The sequence below is a fragment of the Lynx canadensis genome, chromosome D4, assembly GCF_007474595.2.
Source record: "Lynx canadensis isolate LIC74 chromosome D4, mLynCan4.pri.v2, whole genome shotgun sequence".
Taxonomy (NCBI): Eukaryota; Metazoa; Chordata; class Mammalia; order Carnivora; family Felidae; genus Lynx; species Lynx canadensis.
The window spans coordinates 82,385,756-82,406,300 of NC_044315.2; the positions used below are offsets into that span (position 1 = coordinate 82,385,756).

General features: G+C 42.9%; 1 protein-coding gene across 3 annotated transcripts in view; it reads right to left on the reverse strand.

Annotated features, from left to right (window-relative positions):
• The window catches only part of LOC115500147 (spermatid perinuclear RNA binding protein), a 140,874-nt gene extending 125,918 nt beyond the window's left edge, over positions 1-14,956 (reverse strand). For all 3 annotated transcript variants that reach the window (XM_030294510.1, XM_032595675.1, XM_030294508.1), the window contains exon 1: positions 14,916-14,956. The gene's annotated coding sequence lies outside the window, so the exon portion shown is untranslated. The remainder of the gene's footprint in view (positions 1-14,915) is intronic.
• Positions 14,957-20,545: the final 5,589 nt, after the last annotated feature.

Here is a 20,545-nt window from a genome sequence, read left to right on the forward strand (position 1 = left end):
AGGCTAGTGTGAATATAAATAAATAAATAAATAAATAAATAAATAAATAAATAAATAAGGGCTAGTGTGAAGATTCGAGATAATATGCATAACGCATACCTACTATTAGTTATTGTTAATCATTATGTGCCTGACACTTTCTTTCTTAATGTTGTCACTGTTTGTAAGTATAATACATCCATTACTAATCAACATAAAGAGGATTCACTTTATTTCTGACAAACCAGAGACAGGTGGCAAAGAACTAGGGGTGACCACAAATACAAACCTGCTACTGTCAACCTCTTCATGGTAAAGACTTATATTTTAATTGCTAAAAAATTTTCAAACTATTTAATGAGTCAGGGGTTTCACTTTGGAGTGATGTAAATGTTCTGGAAATAGGGTGGTGGTTGCAATAATGTAAATGTACTAAATGTTCAGTTTAAAATGGTTAATTTAGGGGCACCTGGATGGCTCAGTCAGTTGAGTGTCCGACTTCAGCTCAGGTCATGATCTCACAGCTTGTGAGTTCAAGCCCCATGTCAGGCTCTGTGCCGACAGCTTGGAGCCTGCTTCAGATTCTGTTGTCTCCCTCTGTCTCTGCCCTACCCCCGCTTGCACTCTGTCTCTCTCTCTCTCTCTCTCTCTCTCTCTCTCTCTCTCTCTCTCAAAAACAAATAAAAACGTTAAATAAATAAATAAATAAATAAATAAATAGTTAATTAAAAAAATTAATTTTCAGAGGGAACAAGGAAAAAAATACCATTAATTATTCCTACTTAAACATCATTAGACACCAGCAATGTGACCAGTTAAACTGAGTTTATTCAAGGTTTTCTAGTCAACATTTCTAAAGAAGCGGCCTGACATAGTGGAAGGAGTCCAAGCCTGAAGGTCAAGATATCCACCTCTCACTTCAACTCTGTCACTAGTTAGGGGTGCGATTTTGGACAAGTCCCTTAACTACTCAAGATATATGCTGAGTTCTTCATCTCTCAAAGAACACAGCAGGGCTAAAAGAACCTCACAGGTTTCTCATAAGATTAAGATGTTATACTTTACATTCCTGGCAAACCAATTATGTGAAATAAAATTGCCTAAATTAAAAAAAAAAAAAAAGTTTAACTATAATATATGCCAAATCTGACTGACTAAAAGCCACCAAACCTCCAGTGAGCTGAAAAATGTGTTATCCTATACAGGAAGATTTTCTCATTTCAGGGTAATTGGGTCCTACTGACTCCTATTTACTGGAAAACAAAAACAGACCCTATAATGACAGTGCCAAGATCACATTCACTGACATTATGATCTAAGCACAAAGGAAAAGACTTAATTCAGAGATGACTTAATGTGGTAATCTCAAGGTCAGCATTCTAAACCAAGCTGGTAAACTACAAGTTTATAACTGATAAACTCAAGGATGTCTTTTAATCTATTAAAAATGCATTAAGTATAAAAATATAAATATAATGCATCATTAGCCTATAAATAAAAATTGTACACATTAATCAACATTATTTTGCAAATATTTATTTTTTCCTATAAATGACCTTTGGGTTAAAAACTCTTCCTGCTCCCAGGTTCTGAAAAAAGATATAAATCTAAAGGAATCTTATTCTGTTCTTACATATGACTGGAAGAGAAGCTAAATCCTCTGATATCTTCTGGTATTTTGTTAAGTGTAGGTTGTTAAAGACATGTTTTGGCAACTAACACCTTAACTACCACTAATTAGGGTAGAAGGCTTATCTTCTTCCAATATGCTTCTAAGTCCTAAGGGGAAGAACAGGGGGTTTGGCATAATCATGCAAACCTTTTAACTCAACATGATCTCAACAAAGTGATCAAGGTGACTTAGTTGGGAACTCTCAATCTGTTGTTTTCAAAAGGGTGGGACAGACACTGCTTAGATATGCATAGCCCATGAAGCAGTTTTTAATGCTTTCTTTTGAAAGCTCAAAGGATGACATCTAAGTTGTAACAAGTTGCTGAGAATACATGAAGTACTTTACAACCTAGAGCAACTAGAGCCACTTACAAATCAAAAGTTTGGATGCCTTATCAGAAGCCTTATCAGAAGCTTTCCAAATCAATTATCTAGATTCAGACCTCAGTAATAGATTCAGCAATCAAGTCTTCTCTTTCTGGCAGTTAGTATCAAAATGAAAGCACAGAGCCTGCCTGAGATTCATCCTCTCTCCCTCTCCCAAAAATAAACATTTTTAAAAAGTGAAAGCATAAAGCCACAGATGCATATCCTTTCTAAAGATTCCTGATTTTCTTTTTATCAAACCAATCATCACCTAAACCACACTTGCAAACTCAATACCAAAACTAAACCTGCCTTCCGACCCCACTTCTCTTGGATTCCCTACTTCTCTTCAGGGCACCCTAGCCTGCTTGAAACTTTGCAGACTGTCCCTTAGCCCTTACATCCAGTTACCAAGTTTCATCAGTTTGAAGGCATCCCTTCTATACCCATTTATTTCCACTACCTTTATCACATTTTTCTACAAAATATTACAACAGCATCTTAGTGTATATGTTTCAGCCTCTCTTTTCACATAAAGTTGTCAAATTCATAAATACAGCCCTAATAGTACCATCCCTCCATTCTTGCTCAAAAACCTTTCATTAAGCCTTACTATAGAGTACTAAGTCTGTGTTCCTCACTCTTGCATTCAAGCCTTCTACCAACGGCTCCAACATTCCTCTCCAAACACATTCTTACCAATTCGTTCCATATTACCTCACCTTTAACTACTGAACCACTTGTTCTTTCTCATATAGAAATCTTGAGCATTCGGGGCGCCTGGGTGGCGCAGTCGGTTAAGCGTCCGACTTCAGCCAGGTCACGATCTCGCAGTCTGTGAGTTCGAGCCCCGCGTCAGGCTCTGGGCTGATGGCTCAGAGCCTGGAGCCTGCTTCCGATTCTGTGTCTCCCTCTCTCTCTGCCCCTCCCCCGTTCATGCTCTGTCTCTCTCTGTCCCAAAAATAAATAAACGTTGAAAAAAAAAAATTAAAAAAAAAAAAAGAAATCTTGAGCATTCTTATTTTGCTAATGCAATTTCCTCCATATGCAATTCTCTTCCCTATTTTCTCATTATCTAATCCTACTTGTTTTCCATGGCTGAACACAGATACACATGTCACATTCTCTCTGAGGTCTCTCCCTTATTCTTCTCTTAGCTAGAAATAATTCCTTGCTCTTCTGAATTCCTGAACCATTTTATCAAAGTACGTAAACTTTAAAAATATAGGGGCACCTGGGTAGCCCAGTCAGTTGGGTGTCTGACTCTTAATTTTGGCTCAGGTCATGACCTCATGGTTTGTGAGATTGAGCCCCGAGTCCAGATTTGCACTGACAGCACAGAGCCTGCTTGGGACACTCTGTCTCCTCTATCCCTCTCTCAAAGAAATATTTAAGTGTGTGTATGTGTGTGTGTATATGTATATATGTATACACACACACATACACACACGTATATGTATACATACATACATACACATATATATGTATATATATGCATTTATATGTATACATATATACACAGACACATATATATACTCACACACACATACTCAGATATATACATACATACACATATATATACACGCACATACACACACACATCATCTGTCCTAACAGACTCTAAGCTCTTAGATCAGTGTCTATGTATACTTTATTCTTGTATCCCCCAATCCAACTAGCATAATGTATAATACAACTCAAAACTGGGGGGGCCTGGGTGGCTCAGTCAGTTAAGCATCTAACTTGGGCTCGGGTCATAATTTCATGGTCTGCTGGTTCAGGCCCCCATCGGGCTCTCTGCTATCAGCACAGAGCCCATTCAGATCCTCTGTCCCCCCTCTCTGCCCTTCCCTACTAGGACACATGCACAAGCTCTCTCTCTCTCTCTCTCTCTCTCTTCTCTCAAAAAAATAAAAATAAAAATGAAAAAAAAGATTTGGAGCACCTGTGCGGCTCATTCAGTTAAGTGTCTGACTTTGGTTCACAATTAGTTGAGTTCAAGCCCCAGGCAGGGATCTGTGCTGACAGCCCAGAGCCTGGAGCCTCTGGATTCTGTGTCTCCCTCTCTCTGACCCTCCCCCACTCATGCTCTGTCCCTCTCTCTCTCTCTCTCTCAAAAATAAATAAACATTAAAAAAAAGTTTAATACATAATTTTTAAAGACTGAAAATTATGATGAACAAATTAATAGTAAAACGAACAGCAGTCTTATGAAAGGATACTCATAAAGAAGAAAAACAGAAATACATCATAAAGACCTCAAGGTACATAGTATTCCACAGGAAAACCTGAAATTCCAACTAAAATGCTAGCATTATAGCATCTTTACCAAGTAATACTACAACTAATAAAAGAATAATTCATTCAACAAATCCTCAAGGACTTACTTAGGGCCAGGCACTGTTCTAGGTGCTCAGAATCGACAGAATACAAAACCAGCATTAATCCTCACCTTTATGGAGCTTATACTGTAGTGAAGGGGAAAAGGCAATAAACAAAATAAATACGCAAAATCTAAGTTAAATGGTTTAAGTGGTAATAAGAAAAAGAAGGTGGGAAAGGAAGGCGAGGGAGGGCCAGAAATGGAGGAGCTGTCATTTTAACAGGGTGGTAAGGGAAGGCCTCAGCAGAATGGGCAAATATGCACAAAAACTGACAAAGACGGAGGTGAGTGTATATGTGAACAACAGCATTCTAGGCGGGCACACAGCAAGTGCGACGGACCTGAGATAGGAACATATGCCTGACACATTAAAGAACAGCAAGAAGGCCACTGTGGCCAGAATGGAATAAGCAAAAAGTAAGAGGAGACGAGGTCAGAAAGGAAAGAAAAAGGGATCTGATCGCGTAAGACCTTGACAGGACTTATTCTGAGCAAGATAGGGGATGTGACCAGAAAGAAACAAAATCTGACTTACCTTTTTAAAAGGATCATTCTTGCTATGATATTGAGAACAGAATATAAAGGGGCAAGAGCAAAAAACGGGCCAATAATTCTTCTGTAATAATTCAGAAGAGTTGATGTAAACTTAATTACTAGAGTTAATGAAAAGCGGTCAGAGTCTGAATATATTTTGAAGGTAGAACTGGCAAGAGTTCCTGATGGGTCAGATACAGTGTGTGAGAGAGAGTCAAGCGTGACTCTTAGTTTTGGCCTTAGCAACTAGAAAGATGGAGGAAGTTGCAATTCACTAACATGGGGAAGACTACAAGGAGGGCAGAAGAAAGAGAGGGGAGGGTAAAGATCAGGAGTCTGGTGGGAATAAGTTTAGTTTGAGATGCCAATAAAATACGTAAGTAGAAGTGTCCATACAGGCAGTAGAACACACGAGTCTGGAGTTTCAGAGATAAAAATTTGGGAGCTGTCAGCATATACACAGTATTTAAAGCCAGAGATTGGATGAGATCACCAGGGATGAATGAGAATAAAGAGAAGAGATTCCATGAAGTGGTCCAATATCAAAAGACAGCAGTAATGAGGAAGAACCAACAAAGGAGAAGCCAAGGAGGTAGGAGGAAAATCAGCCGAGTATGGTGTCCCAGAAACCAGAGCAGAGAGTATTGCAAGGAAGGAGACATCCACTGCACCACATGCTGCTAACAAGTCTAGCGAATTCAACTTGGTGGTTTCGGCAAGAGCAATTTCAGTAATTAGGTTGAAAGTCTCACTACCGTAGGTTCAGGAGAAAATAGGAGAACTGGAGATGAGTAGAAACAACTTTTTCAAGATGTTGAGAAATTGGGTTGTATCTACAAGAAACAATGTGGTCAAGAAAGGACTGTTTTAAAAAAACAGACAAAGTAACACCATGTATATACTGACTAGAATGAGCCACTAGACAGGAGAATAATGATGTTGCAGGAGGGAGGGGGAGAACGAACAGGATTTCAACTGCTCTAGAGTTTCACTAAGAGGGTCAAAGAGCCCAATGAAGAAAAATTTCACTGGGTTAGTGGGCAGTAATTCCAGAGTATCTGTTTGTGATACGAAAGAAGGAAGGAGGGCAAGCCCATAGTACTAATTTACATGCCACAGGAGGCTCAGAAGAGAGATTGGGCCATTTACTGAGAACTTTCATGTTAGGGCTTTCCTGTTCCTTCATTTAAGCTCAAAATAACTTCATGAGGTATTATCTTTATGTTACAGATAAGGAACCAGAAGCTCAGAGAGAGCAAGTAATTTGATCAACACACAAAACTGGTGAGTGGTAGAGCTATGTTTCAAATCCAGCTCCTCCTGAGCATTAGATAAGGAATTATAGTTAATTTAGACAATTAAAAGTTTTGTGGTTATGTCTTTTTTAGATTCCTATCTGTTAGAAATACATACTGAAGTATTTATGGATGTAAGAATATGATGTCTAAGATTTGCTGTAAATACTCCAACAAAAACAACAACAGAAAGTAATTGTGAGGAACGGATGAAACAAAAGCAGCAAAATGCCAGTAATTGTTGAAGCTAGCTGACGGGTGTATGGAAGTTCACTGTTCTCTTTCATGTACATTCGAAAATGTCATGATAAAAAAATAAAAATCCAGGTCCTTCTGAGTCAAATTTTTCTCATTACTTCAAAGCTTGCCCTTAATTTCTCCTCAATCCTCCCTTCAAAAAAAAAGTTATGTGCTTCAGAGCTTACAGTTTTCTTCTCTAATCCTCACTATAACTCTGTAATTAAGGGTTTTATTCCAATTTTATACATGAGGAGAGAGATCTACAACTAATAAATAACAGGATCAGACCTCAAAGCCAGGTCTTCTGGTGTCAACAACATTCTACTGTCCAATACAGCAGTCAAGGTTACACCCAGGCATACAGAAAAGGAGAGTCCACTCAAGTGCTAGCTAGCCACTTTCTTTAGATTACTACTGCATAATCCTAGGACCCCAAATTTCCTAGGAAGGCCACGCATTGACTTGACTTGACTTGACAGGCTTGACTCAAACAGGCAGGTTTCAAATTTGCCTGGCCATCAACCTTCCTGGCCAAATTTGGGAACCAACAGGTATTTGATATGGAATCTCTCAAACAGTGTTCTGAGAGTCTGCCTATCTCTGCTCTAGAGTCAACTCTTTGGACCTCCATTTCTCCAAATGTAACACTCTGCTGTCCACCCACATTATACAACTACAACAGAGACCAAAGTCCAGGTATGTGAAACCTGAGCTCTAGAAATAAGGAACACTACCAAACAATAATACTGACCAATTTCAAAAGCCAATTTTGAAGATTTTATTTAAGTAATCTCTACACCCAACATGGGGCTCAAACTTACAACCGCAAGATCAAGAGATGCATGCTACCGACTGAGCCAGCCAGGCACCCCTCAAAAGCCAATTTTGTATAATTCCACAACATTTACCACAAAGCTGGCATATGAGAGCATCACAGTTAATACTTATCTTTTAGATACCACATTTTTAAATTTTTTTTTTTTTTATTTTAGAGAGAGAGGGCGCACGAGCAGGGGGAGAGGGCAGGAGAGAAAGAGAATCTCAAGCAGGTCCCATGCTCAATAAAGAGCTCAACACAGGGCTTAATCCCACAACCATGGGATTATGACTTGAGCTAAAATCAAGAGTCTGATGCTCAGCTGACTGAGCCACGCACGTGCCCCAAGACAGCACCTCATCACTAATATGTTTCATACCTGTTCTTCCATACTAACCTTGACATTAAAAGCCTATTTACAGCTTCAAAAACAACTGAAAATATGCATACCAAGGGCTCCAGATGTTACTCTCTGCAGCCACTAACCTACATTATCAAAATTGTAACACCTTTCCCCTCTGGTTCACTAGCTTTGCTAACTAAAACTGAATTTTCCAGAGTTAAGTCAAGAGCTACTCATTACTCTGTACTTCATTAGGTTAAAATGTAGGTTGTCTAAGTCACACAAAAGTCTGTGATTAGATCCAATGTTTGAGGACTTTTAGGTTTATTTGGAGTTATAAACATCGTAAGAATAAACTGCCTCCATTTTACCTGTTAGAAACAAATCATCTCTTTATCAGGTCACTACCCATCTATCTTTTAAAGTACACTGATTTTCAGTTATGCCAACTGAACATTGGTAACCAAAGACACAGACCCCATTTTCACATTAAGGGTCAATCTACCTAGGGAAGGATCTATTCTTTACTCAAAAGAGTATTATTAGGCCCTACTAAAAAATCTTCGGTCTGGCACAAAACATGCCTTTGAGCCTAAAGTCAATGCATGTTTGCTGAATTAAACTGGTAGAACAGGTAAGCATGATTAAAAAAAGAAATCTAGACAGTCTTTAGGACAATTACTATTCGCTTTATGCCAATTGTATTAATATGGTTAAATTCAATTTATAAGCAAAACGCTGATCTGCCCGATAGGATATTGTGTAAAGTCCTGGTACCTGGAAAACTGCAAAGAACAGGAAATTCTGCAGGTGCATTAAGAAACTACATCTTATCCATGACCCAGAAACGCCTCAGAATTTATTACACAACATGCTGCAGAATTCTCACTCTTCAAGTGGAAATGAACCATGAAGTCACACAATGCAAGGCTGTGATTTTATAATGGATATAATGAACTATAACCCTTCAAGTTGTGCTAAAGTTAACTAAAGAAAGCAGATGTTCTACACAGTGTTAGCTATGTCATAAGTTAAGAGAATTTTAGTATCAAATAACTAAAATTTAGGATGGCATTCATTCACACAGCAACACACGTATATGGAATGTCTTTTGTGACACAAACACCATACTCCTCAAAAAAGATGTACTTCAAGGACCCTTCAAACAAGATCTGCGTTAGATTAGGCATGAAAGTGACAATCCAGGTCATGTGGTTACCTCACTATTCAATGCAAGACCTAAAAGTTACAGACTTGCAGATCTTTCAGGCTCAAACCATTTAAATTTTTTTTTCAACGTTTTTTATTTATTTTTGGGACAGAGAGAGACAGAGCATGAACGGGGGAGGGGCAGAGAGAGAGGGACACACAGAATCGGAAACAGGCTCCAGGCTCCGAGCCATCAGCCCAGAGCCTGACGCGGGGCTCGAACTCACGGACCGCGAGATCGTGACCTGGCTGAAGTCGGACGCTTAACCGACTGCGCCACCCAGGCGCCCCAGGCTCAAACCATTTAAATATTTATATCACCACTAATTTGGCCTCATTACTTTACTCTTTTCTGTTTTAACTGACATAAATTTAACTTACATTTCTCAATAAAGTTTTCTAAAATTAGACTGGATTATGAAGCCTCTCATAATTACCTGTCAGAAACAGATTTTCCACAGTTGAACAAATTTTTAAAAACAACTAATTTTCCAATGAAAGGAACTATGCAAAACAAATGAAAACAAAGAGCAGTAAGATGGGTAACGGGGAGGGGTCCAAACCTTATATAAGAGAGTAAAGAACAGATCAGCGGGGCACCTGGCTGGCTCATCTGGTGGAGTATGGGACTCTTGATTGCGGTTATGGGTTTGACCCCCCCACATTAGATGTGGAGATTACTTAAAAATAAAATCTTAAAAAAAAAAAAAAAATAGATCAGAGCGCCTGGGTGGCTCAGTTGGTTGAGCATCTGACTTTGATTTTGGCCCAGGTCATGATCTCACAGTCATGAGATCAAGCCCTGCATTGGGCTCTGCGCTAGCTTGCTTAAGATTCTCTCCCTCTCCCTCTGCGCCTCAAAAAAAAAGAGAAAAGAAAAGAAAGTCACATAGCACAGAAAGACTATTATCGGGACTGGGAATTATCAAGCCCAACTAAATTAAGGTCTAAAAAGCAACTTACTATTTACATTTTTGTAATGTCAATCACAACCAGCATTTTGAAGACTTTTTACAACTAATAAACATTTTTTTAAATATTCATTTATTTTTGAGGAAGGGAGGGAGAGGGAGAGAGAGAGGGAGAGAGAGAGAGAGAGAGAGAGCGAGAGCGAGAGAGCAAGCACAGAGGGGCAGAGAGAGACAGAGACACAAAATCTGAAGCAGGCTCCAGGCTCTGAGCTGTCAGCACAGAGCCCAACATGGGACATGAACTCACGAACTGTGAAATCATGACCTGAGCCGAAGTCAGACACTTAACCAACTGAGCCATCCGGGCACCCAACTAATAAACATTTTTAAAGCATTTAAATATCATTCCTCCTCAAACAGTGTATATAACCTGTCAGAAATGCCAAAAGAATAGGTAATAATTTGAGAATTAAAACTTGAAAAAGGAAAAAGTATTCAATAAATCGTAAAAATGAGGTTTAATGGGGCACCTGGGTGGCTAAGTCAGTTAAGCGTGGGACTCCTGATTTCAGCTCAGGTCCATGATCTGTTGGTTTGTGAGTTCGAGCCCACGATGGGCTCTCTGCTGACAGTGTGGAGCCTACCTGGGATACTCTTGCTCTCTCCCTCTCTCTCTCTGCCCCTTCCCCAAACGCTCTCTCTCTCAAAATAAATTAAAAAGTACAAAAAACAGTAATAACAAAAGAAGGCTTAATGCCACTGGAAGAGGAATAGCTTTATTCTCCTGTTCAAGTCACCTAGAATTAGCTGACTTCCTGCAAAATACCTAGGAAAATGTATTTATTATTCCTGATTTAGGAAGTGAATTCACTGAGTGACAGAAGTGCTCCATCCCTGGAAAATTCGCGCTTAGAAGCAATCTCAGGCTACAGCCACAACGCAGAATGTCTCTCACAATCTTCTGCTCATATGCAAGAATTCAAATCAGCACCAACACTCAACTGCAAAAATGAGCCAGGAAAGATAGAGACAGTAGAGCAAGAATGAACAAATTTCAATTTGCAGACATCTCTGACATTCACAGAAGTTTCATCTCTATCCAAGTTTCTCACTACAAATTAATCCACCTAACACCAAATTCTGAAGTACCAATTATTACTTGACCACGCTAAGAAGAAAAAAGGAACCAAAGAAATAACATCTATTCCCTGTATTTTCATACTTGTAATCTTCCTGAAAGACTTAAACTTGTTTTATATAAACCATCTCAATTCTCATGGGAGGTAGATAGAGTCAGGTTTCTGGAGGAAAAACAAGCACTAAGGGATTAAGTATCTTGTCCAGCAAGTCAACAGCGAAAATAAAACCAGACCCAATTATTTAGCCTACAAAGTCTAAATAACCTGCTTTCCTTGGTTCATAAACTTAGGACAGTATTTTCAAGTGCCTACAATGTATCTCAAACCACAGAATTTCACGGAACAATACATATAATCAGAACACTATTCCAGAATTGAGTATTCAGAGCAAGAAAGTACTGCTTGCCCCAAATCAATAAAATGAACTAACACGATGGACTTAAAAAATACAAGGAGGGAACAATAGCCATATTGGAGAAAATTTTCAAAGGTCACTCTATTCATCTTATACCCTACTCCTCAAATTCTCTGCCAGGGAGCCAAAGGGGTCAAACATGTTCCTTATGATTACGTTCTATACAAAAATCAAATCTCAAAATACTGCAAAGAATTTCAATGAAAGGTGTATTATACTTTAAAAACCTTTCCCTCCAAAAATAAAATCTTATAGCAATGCCTTCAGAGCATTATTTTGTTGCCTTCATGATGCACTTCAAGCTTGGATTTTAAAAATGATTAGCTCCCAGTTTATTTTTTAAATATTTATATTTACAGATTCAGATTACTTAAAATGTGTTATTCTGCTCAGCCCTCATTATATTTAGGCAAGGTTCCCATTTCCACTCAAACTTTTTATCTGAACATACAATGGCTGCATTAAGATACTTCCTAAATTGACAAACGGAGAAAACTAATCAACCCAGAAAGCTTCCCAAGGTATCAAAGCAGCCCTTTTATTTGAAATCATACTAGGTACTACATTACACACTACATGAAGCTCTCAAAGCGATAATTGAAGTTATTTCTGCAACATGATGAAATAATTTATTTTTTTGCAAAATCTGACAGGACTGAATTTTCTACTGTCAAAAGGGAAATCGTTTTTCAAGATTCTAGAAAACCCTGCTTACTAAGGCAGTCTCAAAGTAGTTTCCTTAATCCTTCCAAATCCCAAAGAATCTAACACAAGCCACAGAACACTGAATGAGACCTGCACTGAAATATCTGTGCTCAAACCCCTGAAGGTTATTTCCTATGTGTTTGGCAAGCTGATTGGCTTCATGTCCACACAACCCCAAAAGTCTTTCCTCAATAAAGCTAACACTATACTCCCTAACTCAAATCAAAATACCAGAAAATCCAACAGCCTCCAACTAAATTTTTCTTCCACTATTTGGGAGAAAAAGTCGACAAACCAGGATCAGCTCTTTGCACCCTGAAAGGGAGTTAAAGAATCTCAGAGCTCCATTGCTGCCACTTTTAGGAGCTGGATGTACATTACCTCTGTCTGCCTCTAGCATGGGACTCAGATATTACATCACTCAAAGCCTGAAAACTGCCCCATTACCCAGAAAGCACCAGGGAAGCTGAGACACTGCACCAAGGTATCCCTTCCTCCCTGATACATAGCCTTCAAAGGCTACTGACACCGGGCCCTGCTCTCTTGCAGTATCTTCACAAAGACATCTGCCCTGCACCTGCTGCAATCCTATTTCTATTCACTTGTGGTACACTCCAAACAACCCTGGATGGCTCTTCTACTTGCCCACTTGTCAGGCCAATGTGCTAGGACAATATCCCACCACACACCTCCTCCAAACTTGGGAGTGTGTACTACTGAGCTCTCCCTTATCCCTTCCCCATTCACAGAGTTCTGGAACTAAAATCGGGCTTCTTGATCTCTCCGATCCTAGAGGTGTGAACTTTCAGGTATGGTACAAGGGCTTAATGTCCTCCATTTTTCATTAATATCATTCCAGGATACATACATACACACACACACACACACACACACACACACACACACACACTTCAGTTCTATGCCTAGAATGTAATTCCCTCTCTTTTGTTTTGCTTTTTGTTTTTCCAACTTCTGCACTCTGCCTTTTCTTATATTTCCAGTGACCTAAAATTTTTGGCTCTCTTAATTTCTCAAGACTCAAAGTGCTCCAATCTCTCACTTTTCAGCATCCTGCTCCTTCATTCTCTTTTAAGCAACCTGTTTTCCTAACTCCCTCCAACCTGAATAGTCTATTTCCTGCCCCTAAACCTAGGCAATCTGCTTCCATTACCACCACCCCAATACCATACAGAACCTACCCCTTCCTAGTCACAGACACATTCACACACCTCCCTATCTTGCTCTTCTTTTACCCCATTATAGATACTATGCATTCTTCTACATCCTCTATCCAAAAATATCCTGTCTTCCCCGCCTTTCTTTTGTCTCTTCCCTGCCTAACCCCTTCTACCAGACAAAATCTAGCACCCCCAAGCCACACTTCCCTCTCTCTACATACTGTACTCTAGACCTGCATCCCTCCCCTCCCAACCCATCCCCTACCACCTCCCTCTACTGATTTCCCTTCACACACGTACCACCCCCCTCCTCCCCAACTTCCCTCCACACTTCCTGCCCCCAAAACATTTCCTTCCATCTGTTTTCGTACCTCAGCAGCCACTCCAAGAACATTCCCCTCACCCCTCACACCTCTGGCCCTCTACCTCACACATACCCCACTCCACTTGTCCGCTCTGATGTCCAACCCCAAAGTTTCCTCTTTCTGCTCCCCCACCTACATCTATACTTCCCACAAGAACACCCTCCATTTCACTCACTTCTCCTGCTACCCGCTAAATACCCAGCACACCTCCTGTCCAGACATCTCCTGTCACTGCCCATCACCCTACTCTACTGTCCTCACTTCTCTCAAACTCTGGCCCTGTTCCAATCACCTTCCTCCTTCCCCCCCATACTGATCTCCCCAGAGCAACACTAACACCTGCCTTCTCCTCTAACATGCCCTTCCTTCACATGGCCCACCTGTCCAGCCTCAACACTCTCCTGCCTCCTTCCTGTCTCCCCTACACACCTGCTGGCCAGATACAGTCCTCACATCCTTCACAGGTCTCCAGAAGCCTCTGGGCCTACCCTCACACACACCTCCTGCCTGGAAACCTCCATTTCCCTCACCATCACTCCAGAGTTCCCTAGACACCTCCGGTCCCTCTCTCCCCACCACACTAGCCCCTACCTGGGCACCTTCCTCCACATTTCTCTTCACATTTGTCCGGTGGCCTTCCTTCTATCTGCCCCCTCTTCCTGCCCCTCACACGCAGCCCCAACCGGGACATCCGCTTCTTCTACTCCTCCCTCGAGTCCCTAATCTTCTCCTTCTATGCCCATCACACTCGCCCCTACCGTCCCCAAGGCCTCCCTCACACCCTCCCGAACCCCCCACAGACTGCCCCCCACACGCCTCAATGTCCTCCATCCCTCTCGCACTCGCCCTGGCCCCAGTGGGCCCCCGAACCTGCCCGAAGGCCCTCCAGCCCCGTTGGGCCGGATCCCTCCACCCTTCATTCTCCCAAGTCTGCCCACACCCTCCACCAGCCCCCCGAAGCCTCGCTCCCTGCCCCTGCCCCCAACGTCCTCCAACACCTGCCCGGAGCCCCTGGCCCTCCATCCTACCCAGACCCCCGGCGCCGGGTCCCCCCACACTGCCCACGCCCTCCCCTCGCTCGGGGCCGGGACCCCGTCCCCACGAAGGTGAGGAAGGCTGCCCGCTGCCCTTGCCCGAAGCGACCGGGGCACCGCAGCGGCGGCCACAATGCCGGAGCCACGGGGGCCAGGATTGCTCCCGGCTCTCCGCCCGGGCCGCCGCGGCCGCCGCCGCCGCTGCTAAGGACGCACAACAAACAATGCGGGGCCCGGGCCGGCTCCGCCAACCGCCTCAACCGCCGCCTTAACCGCCGCCCGCCCGGGACGGCCCGCCGCGCAGGCGCCTACCCCGCCGCCGCAGCCTACCCGCGCCGCCGCGCTCTGCCCGCGCCCGGTCCCCGCTCCCGCTCCGCCGCCGCCGCCACCTCGTCCGCCCGCGTCTCCGGCTCCTCTGCCCAGCGGCGGCGGCTGCGGCGGCTGCTGCCCTGGTGGCGCTCGCGGCTCCGGTCTCCGCTTCGGCGGCGGCGGCGGCGGCGAGCACGTGACACCGCCCAGCGCGCCCATTGGCCGAGCCGGGGGGCGGGCCCCGCGGCTGCTGGGGAACGGAAAGCCCGCCCCTTCGCTCGCTGCGCGCCCCCTCCACGCGCACTCTGCCGTACCTGAGAGCGCCAGCCAGCGCCCGCCGGCGCCGTGCCGCGCCGCCGCCTGCGCCAACTGCGCACCTGGGAGCGCGCAGGGACCACACGCCGGTGGAGGCCTCATGCACCTGCGAGCGGACGCTTACGTAAGCTGCGTCCCCGCCTTTCTCCTGGCGCCAGGCCCCCGCCCGCTGCAGCACCTGAGCCCTGCTGCGCTAGCGGCGTAACTGCTGCGGAGCGGGGACGAGCTGCGCAGGGAGGCAAGCGAAATCCACGGAAACTTCGTAACTTCCGAATCTGGGAGCGGCTCCCGGATGCCGCGGCAAGCGGGCCTCTTCGGCCCTGCGCCCCGGTGCGGAATGCCCCCCAAACCCAAAGGCTATGCCGCCGAGTAGGCTCCGCTACGCCTCCCCAGGTGAAGGACGGAGAGGCCAGTGGGCTTTGACTTAAAAGATTCTCTCCCAGCCTCCGCCCCTCCTACACTTACCGGCTGTGTGACCTTGACCAAATTAGAGAACCATTCTGATAGTCCGTGTTATGGTAAGGGAAACTAGGTCAATAATTCCGATTTAGGAGCTGTTGGAGACATGGAAAAAGACAATAGGTGTGCATTTTCCCACCACATAGCAGGTACTGAACAGAAGTTGCAGCTTAGCAACCACCTCTCCTTTTCCCACCCCAGTGGACCTACCTGGAATTGAGTTTGAGGCCAGGACCTCTCTGACCTCCTTATAGTTGGGTCAGACTGGCTGAACACGTACCTGGGCAATGCAAGGGAAGAAATGAAGTTTTGCTTTTTTTTTTTTTTTTTTTTTACAGAATCACGCCTGGGCACTTTCTTGGTACAGCATTCTGCCAGCCAGTTCAGCCCCTTACTGAGCCCCTGCTGCATACCAGGTGCCGTGCTGGATGTTAAGATGCACAGGTGAATGACACAAGGTCCTTGCCCCAAAGGAGTTCCCAGCCTAGGGTAGAAACGACCTGACCACCCAGCAACAGGATTTGGAGAGCTGGGAGTCGAGGAGGGATCCCCCACAACAGCTCCTTCTGGGCCCCTTTCTAACACGCCAGATTCAAATATTTTAACAGCTCTGCGTCATTCACGGAATAAAATATGAATACTCTAAGTCAACTTAAAAAGTTTGGCGATCTGGCCTTAAGTTTCAAGGTACTTGTCCTTACCTTTGCCCCTCCTTTAGGCCACCTTAACCCTCCAGCCACACTGAACTTCAACACTGTAGTTACCAGAATCTGTAACACTTCTGAGCCACCTGAGCCAGGCCTCAAATCCCTTTCTACACCTGCCCCTACCTCCAATCGCCCTCACCTTTCTTTACCCTCCTGAAAGAGTCCTTGAGATTCTTAGATCTTATAGCACTAGATCGTAATTGTTTTGACTGTCACCTCCCCAGACTGTAAGCACCTTGAAGACATGAGTGGGTTAGTGAGGACTACACATGCACATGCAATGAGGTCATTAAAGCTGGGCTTTCCAAGAAGAACATGAATCTGCTTCAGGGAGAAGAGATGCTGTGGTATACAGGTCTGGGGTCTGTGCATACTAGCTGTGCGACCTTGGTGAATCAGTCTCTCCAGGTCTTAGTTAACTCATCTGTCAAGTGAGGCCTTAGTATTGCATACCTCGTAGGATTGTTATAAGGATTCAATGAGACAGTATATCTCAGGCACTCAGTATAGTGCCTGGCACTAGATTAATTTCTAAATTGTTTTAAATAGGTGGACGGCATGGCATGAAGCATTCAATGGTATCACTTATTCCAATATCTTTATTGGGTTGATAACTCCAAACATTCCTGACCAAAAAAACAAAAACATGCAAATGATAGGAAAGTAAAGAAACTAAAACTTTCAAGTGTGCCTCTCCCTTCCCACCCCCATTTGACTCCCTCCACCCCTAATCCCATATCCCAGAGCAGCTACTGTTAACTTTATCGTGCCCTACAGTGTATGTCTAGAGAGAGAAGAGAGTTGCAAAAAATTATGTATCTATAATGTGTATGTTATCCTTGGATTCTGTGTAGAAAAAAAGGCTAGACAGGGTTAAACACCAACTACTACTGTTATGCTTTGAAAGTAGAGCTAGCTGTGGGAATAGAGCACTTTAAATACTTGTGCGTTGCTTTAATTTTTTTAAAGATACATATAAATAGAGGCACCTGGGTGGTTCAGTCAGTTAAGAGTCCGACTCCTGATTTTCACTCAGGTCATGATCTCACAGTTCATGAGTTCAAGCCCTGTAACAGACTTCGCAATGACAGTGCAGAGCCTGCTCGTGATTCTCTCTCTCCCTCTCTCTCTCTCTGCACCCCCCCCCCACATCTCTTTCTCTCAAAATAAATAAACTTAAAAAAAAAGAATATCTGTAAATATATATAAAAGAAAGAAAGACTTTTTAATGTTATTGAGGCATATTTACATATCATAAAAATTCATGCATTTCAAGTGCACAGATCAAGGATTTTTAGTAATGTTACCAAGTGATGCAAATCAAATCAGTTGTAGAACATTTACAGATTCTCCATAAGATCCCTCAGACTCATTTACTGTTAATCCCATTCCCACTCCCAGCCACAGGCAACCATTGATCTACTGTCTCTACATTTTTGCTTTTTTTTGGAAATATTAGATACATTTTTTTAAATCAAATAGATGTTTTAGAAAGAAAAATAAGGGGCACCTGGGTGGCTCAGTCAGTTGAGTATCCAGGTCTTTATTTTGGCTCAGGTCATGATCTCACGGTCATGAGATTGAGCCCCACCGTCAGGCTTCACACTGGGTGTGGAGACTGCTTGAGATTCTCTCTCTCCCTCTCTCTCTATCCCTCCCCCTCCCCTGCTTGAGCTATCTCTCTCTCAAAAACAAAGAAGGAAGAAAGAAAGAAAAGTAAGTGTTTCACCTCTTAATCCCACCTAGTGATAGTAATCATTGTTCATATATATATATATATATATATATATATATAGTTCCAAACTTGTCCTATGCATATAAATATATAACTTTTACAAAGTAAAATTATAGTATACCTTCAGTTTTTATTTTTTCATTAAACAATATAAAGTAAATATACCATTTATTGTGGCATTGAATACTCTCTGGCATAACACATCTTAAGAATCATGTAATTAGGGGCACCTGGGAGGCCCAGTCAGTTAAATGTCCGATTTCAGCTCAGGTCATGATCTCATGGTTCATGTGTTTGAGCCCCGCATCAGGTTCTGTGCTGACACACAGAACCTGCTTCAGATTACTGCTTCAGATTCTGTGTCTCCCTCGCTCTCTGCCCCTCCCCCACTTGTTCTCTCTCCCTCCCTCTCTCTCTCTCTGTGTCTCTCTCTCTCAAAAATAAACAAACATTAAAAAAAAGTTTTTTTAAAGAATCATTTAATTAAACCAGCCCCCTATGTTGGGTATTTGGTTATTTTCCAATATTTCCACTGCTATAAAAAAGGTAAAATATTAGATATTGTAAACTTACAGAATTCGGTGAGCTTTTAAATCACACCTAAGTTCAGATACTAGCACTTGTTTCATCCATTCATTGCACAAATATTTACTGAGAACCTAGTATGTGCTAGTCCCTAGAGATATAAAAGCAAGAAAACAGCTACACTGCCCTACCCCTGTGGGGCTAGAGGCCAATGTACATTAATCAAATAACATTGAAGGGCCCCACAGAGAAGGGAACAGCCAACAGAGGGGGACAGATCTGGTTCTCAAAGGGTTTCTGAAGAGGCATCTCGGGAAGACACCCTTGGCACAGCACTCTGTCATTCTTGGTAAAGGGATGTGGATTGGCCCCTGTATGAACAATGGGTAGCCCTTCACAGTTTACACCCTTAGCTCTATTGATCCACTCGCTGCACCCCCTGAAGAGAACAGAAGATGTTGAGCCCAGATAAGGAAGTGAATTACCCAGAGTCACCAAGGGCACAGCTGAAATTGAACTCTGGTGTGACTCCTAACCCAGTGTTCTGGGCCACAAATGACACTGCCCTCTATAGACGGGGCTCATCTTTGAAGAACCACGCGGAAATAGAGGCAGAAAACACACAACACTGGACTCTCTGATGCAATAGACACTAGCCACATGTGGCTATTTAAATTTAAATAAATGAAGGGGCACCTGGGTGGCCCAGTCAGTTAAGCGTCTGACTTCGGCTCAGGTCATGATCTCACCATTCGTGGGTTCAAGCCCATGTCAGGCTCTGTGCTGACAGCTCAGAGCCTGGAGCCTGCTTCAAGTTCTGTGTCTCCCTCTCTCTCTGCCACTCTCACCTGTTCATGCTTGCTCTCTCTCAAAAATGAATAAACAATAAATAAATAAATAAATTTAAATAAATAAATTTAAATAAATTAAAATTAAATAGGGGTGCCTGGCTGGCTCAGTCAGTACAGCATGTGACTCTTGATCTCAGGGTCATAAGCCCCACGTTGGGCAGAGGGGATTACATCAAATAATTTAATTTAATTTAAAATTTAGTTCCTCAGTTGCATTAGGCATGTTTTAAGTGTTCCATAGCTACATGTGGCTAGTGGCTACCATATTGAACAGCACTGATGTAAAACATTTCTGGGGTGCCCAGCTGCCTCAGTCAGTACAGCATGCAACTCTTGATCTTGGGGTTGTAAGTTCGAGCCCCCTGTTGGGTGAAGAAATTACTTAAAACTAAAATCTTTTTTAAAATAATTTAATTACTAAATAAATAAATAAATAAAATATTTCCATCATTGCAGAAAGTCCTATTGGTTAGTGCTGATCTAAAGGGAAAAAAAATAACAATGGTATAGTAGTAATAGTAATAACACCTTACTTGTATATTATTTACCAAAGCACTTGCCCTGGGAGATAGAGAGGTCAGTCCGATTTCCCTACGCCTCTCCCTACCATAGGCCAGCTCTACAGAGAGAAGCTGAAGACAGAAAGGTGGCTAGTCATGTTGTGGCTGAGGGGTGGGACATAGGGAATGTTACATCCTTCAACTTCTTGCTGCCATGGTTCTAAATCTACCCACACACCTCCAGTCATTCTCTCCTTCCCCACTTTTACAAAAACCAACTCCTCTCACCAAAGACCAGGTCCTTTTCCTGGGCCTGGATGCTCTTCTTTCCTACCCTCTAAAGAACTTCATTCTTTAATCCACCCCCTCTGTTATGTCAGCCTCTCCCTTCCTTCTGATTCTTTAGATTTTATTGCCCAAATATCTTTTCTATTCTAAGGGAGGATGAAAGGGGAGGGAAGGGGTGGGAAACAAGATTCCCAGGTGATCACATACGCCTTACAGTTGAGAAGCATGGCCCCAAAATCAGTAGCTACAGATACCAATTGAAGACTTGAAG